General features: G+C 37.6%; 1 long non-coding RNA gene across 1 annotated transcript; it reads right to left on the bottom strand.

Moving 5' to 3' along the window:
• Positions 1-557: 557 nt before the first annotated feature.
• LOC137984995 (uncharacterized) lies at positions 558-4117 on the bottom strand. Its single transcript, XR_011119224.1, has 3 exons — positions 3963-4117; positions 1428-1694; positions 558-707 (listed from the first exon to the last, which is right to left on the bottom strand). It is a non-coding gene; the product is annotated as an uncharacterized lncRNA (long non-coding RNA).
• Between the last annotated feature and the right edge of the window lie 323 nt (positions 4118-4440).

The raw sequence follows: 4440 nt of genomic DNA, 5'->3' as shown, positions 1-4440 counted from the left end.
CAATTATTATTATTATTTCATTCAAGTTTCAGGGACTGTTGTGATCGGCTGCTTGCGTTTTCCCGCGCATTGCCCCGGTCACTTGTAGTTACGTCAAGTTTGTATCGTTTCATTCAATTTTCTGGAGGAGTTTTCCATTTACCAAGAAATTCCGGAAATTCCGGTTGGGATGTAAATGGAACACACGTTTTTGGCTCGTTCCACTGGAAAATTTCCGGAATAAACGGAACTTCTGAAAAGGTAGTCCTGTTTTCCCGTTGGAAACTTTCCGAGGGAAATGCGTGTTCCGTTTACAACTTTTGAAAGGTCTTACCACTTCCAGGCTATTCACGGCCACATTTTTAAATTTTGGCGCGTAAAATGGCAATCACTGGGCGGCGAACGGACCTGAGTTAAATGGAACACGTTTTTCACCCGATGGAAATTTTTTGTGAATGGAAAACGCCCTGGGAGTGTTATGATTGCCCAAACTATTTCTTGGTTTGGCCTTTTGGGCACGAATTTAAGAACAGCTTAGCTACGCTTTCGGCGCTAATTACAGAATCAAACAAAACATCTCTATTCAGTGTAGCTTTTATTAGAACTTGTAAACATATTTCATTTAATTTGACGATTTATGTTGTATCTCTCTTAACGGATCTCTTGGATGCTCCATCTGCATGAGTCTTGGAAGTTCTTGCTATTTACAGTTTTTAACGCGTGTAGCCCTGTAAAGGAACAGAAAGGACTCAGTAACAGAAGGTTAGTAAATTTTAAGTTTGCTGTAAATTAAACAAGTAATTCGATTCAAACCCACGACCTTCGATACTGATGCATATAGCAGTTACGTTTACAAGGAGGCAGTATTGTAGATGGTTTTTTACAACTATTTCATTCTATACAAGAGCAATTTGGACCCTCTCTGTGTTACTTGACATAACCAACCTCATTTCGAAAAGGAAGTTGCGATATCACATCCTCAAAAGCATGAAGCATCAAAAGTTTTCCCATTTAAGCTGCATATTTTTGGTTTTCATCTACGTGATGAGACGACCATGTTGGTGTAGAAAACAATAGAAAATGGCCTCACAAGTGTTGCATAATGATAATAATAATAAATTCCCAAATAACATTTTACTGCATTGTTCAGCTCTGTACACCAAGATGGCCGTCGTGACATTAGATGTCAACAATCAATACCGTTCACGAAAGTCATAATTAATTCTTTTCAATTTGCTTCTACTGTCGCACTCTTTTTATTGGTCACGTTCGATATGTATAGTCGAGAATTTTGAAAACATTTTCATTTACTAAATCGTTTGTCTCTGTCGACTCTTTCGTTTACACTCGACCACACTCGTTGCTTGAGCGACTCAGCACCGAAGTTGTCGACACTTCAATCGTTTTTTAATAGGTCAGGGAACAAAGAGAATCTTTTTTTGTCATACCTTTGGTTAATTATCTGCCTCTCTGCGCTTCAATTTTGATTCATAGCTATCTAAAATGCTTTCCAGTTTTTTAAGAAGCAAATCTCGCTTGGTGTCACCCTTGGCGTCATTAAACTCAAACGGGGAGGACGAGCGTTCTTTTAAGGGCATTTCACCAGCTCGCTCCATTCCTCGGCCGAGGCGAAAATGGGCGTTGACCACTTCAATGAAGACTAAAGAAGTCACACAGCCAATTAGAAAGATGTATTTCAGATGATTCATGATGACCTAGCGATCAAAGTGACAAAGTTAGCATGAGATATTTTAAATACAATTTTAAACCACCACATCATGCTTTAAAATTAATGAGCTAAAAAGTAAAGAATGCATCAATGTATTCACCTTGATACTCAGAGGTCAAGGGAGCTATGCATAAACAGTAAGAATTCAGACAAACTACAGCGTTAGAAAATCCAGTTGGATGGAGGAAACCACTCAGCTGTTTTTTCTTTATTCCATGATTGGTAGTTCAGTGACATTCATTTCACGTACGTACGGTGACCTCCAGTCGAAGATTACCAGTACGTGAAATGAATGTCGCTGAACCACCAATCATGGAATAAAGATATATTTTCTAATTTTAACAAAATAGTTAATTCCAGTCGAGCTTGTTAGCTATGAGATCAACTGAAACCAAGTCCACGCTACTAACATTGTTGGTTTCGTCTTATATTGATGAGAAGTATATTGTGTGTTTCTTTGAAAAGGATGATTGGAAACTGTCAACAAGAAGGAAATGGTTTATGAAAAACTTTATTTTAGTTTAGACGTGATGCGGAAATGGCGATGAATTGTTTTTCCTTTCGAGAGTTACGGAAGGCCTGTCTTGTCGAAGAAAAGCCCACTTCTGTGGGCGAAAGTCAACAGGCACTTAAAATGATTTGATTCACTGAGGAGACAAATGTCAAACATTCTGAAAAGTTAATGCATTTTGGAGAAGGTAAGAATTGTTTCTCCTTTTCCTGAACCCTGATTGATGTGGAACGTGTAAATGCCATAACCAGGAAAAGCGAAATTAAGGTGTTTTACACGGTGTACAGCTAATCGCCGTCCACCTGTTCCATTAAAACTTAATTTTTCTGAGTTTCTTCTGTAGTTGAAATTTAAGTTTTGGTACCAGAGAACAAAGTTTTTATGAACTTCCAACAAAAATATCTCTTTTTGAGTTTAATAATTCAGGGGTTGGGAACTCAATATTTGAACCAAAAGATTTATAGAAACATACACTGTAAATTCGAGAATCCCAACTGGTTCAAGGCATTCTCGCATTTCGCCATTTACCTGGCACGGCTAGCGTAGGTGAAAGCACTCGCCTCCCACCAACGTCACAGGGGCCAGGGTTCGATTCCCAGACTCGGCGTCATATATTCGGTTTGTTGGTTCTCTACTCTGCACCGAGAGGTTTTCTCCGGATACTGCGGCGGTCTTCAAAAACCAACATTTGATGTGATTTGATTTACGTTAATTTGTTGATTTCAGTTTACGGGTGTACCCAATTAGTGCTACAGCGCTAGATGACTAGACACTTAAAATAAAGTTCCTTTCCTTTTCAAAAGTTCCTTTACCCACTGACTGAAGCACTCTAGCTGGTGATCAAAGTGATATGAATTCGGCCACTGTGGATCGAACGCTTCCCTTCCTTTCGCTGAACATTGTTGGAAAAAACCGTCCCGAATGTTTTCAACCACGATCTCATGCTAGGAATGTTTATCGGTCTTCCCTTTTACCGTAATGAATGATCCCTCCACAGACAGGGACGTACGTAAGCAAACATATTGAATAACAAAAGATGTGCGAATGGTAAAACCAGGAAAGCTTATCTGTTTAATTCGTCACTATTAAAAAAATGTAGACTTCTTCTTTCGTGGAATAACTCGGTTCTGAATCAGTTTAAACATGCAGCAAAATGTCCTCACAGTTTTTCAGGGGAAGAAATGTATAACAAATAAAGTTGATTTCTTTATGCCTTTCTAAACAACGGTTTTCAGTTATTGCTATTTTCTTTTGCACATTTATCTAATTTTACTATATTTTTATTTCTCTCTCTCAGAAAATAAAACACAGAAAATAAAATAATCAGTTTTGTGCGTTAACATCCTAATCAAGCAACAAAATTTATACCGTCTGTTGACGAAAAGAAAAATTCCAGTCTTTTGTGGGTCAATGCTAGAGAATATAAATTATCTCTATTAGCAGAGTGGCTGCCTCCTTTGAATGTCGTTTCGTTATTACAATGTGTGTTTGAATTACTTCTGCAAGCTTTAAACTTGACAGAAACGGCACTGTTCACTGTAAACTTTGCTCAGTATGGGACCTTGACTGAGGAATACTAAACTTTCTCCCGACGAGAGGTCATTCGGTATGGGAGCAAGATACTATGGCAATCATTTTCCTCATCATACTGCAACATACTTTTTATGGTGACTGGTTCGTTCACCAAACCTAGTAATCTGTGATATCTTTCTTAAGACTTATTCTTTCGAAAAGTGTACTCACCTATTGAATGGCTCAGATCAGCCCAGAAGTTCACAACTTGTCAGGAGTGTAATAATTGTAATATTGACTTTTATTCCGTGGTTTATATCCTTGATACCGGAAATTAGCCCACGATAAACGCTAAATGAAATTTCCTCACTCAAGGTTTCCCATTTGCCAATAAAACATCTGTTATTTTTTAAGAGAATTTGTCAAAATGAATATGTCATTCGCGCAGCTAATGAGCGTTTTTAGAGAAGAGCGCCTTAAGAAAAACTAGCGAAAAAAAACTTGAAGGCAAAGAATCCATTAATCTTAATTCTGATGGCTGGAAATCTCCTGAAAAGATTGCATTGAAAAGAAGAGAGTACATGAAAGAACTGTTTTTGTGATTATTTTTTAGTCCACTTATGAAACTTGTTTCAAATTTAACTGATTTAAATAACTGCAAATAAAAAATATCCTTATAAAGTATATGTCAAGCTTCCTTGGTATTCTC

This window comes from Montipora foliosa, chromosome 14 (assembly GCF_036669935.1).
Source record: "Montipora foliosa isolate CH-2021 chromosome 14, ASM3666993v2, whole genome shotgun sequence".
NCBI classification, from domain to species: domain Eukaryota; kingdom Metazoa; phylum Cnidaria; class Anthozoa; order Scleractinia; family Acroporidae; genus Montipora; species Montipora foliosa.
This window is presented reverse-complemented; position numbering and strand designations above follow the sequence as displayed.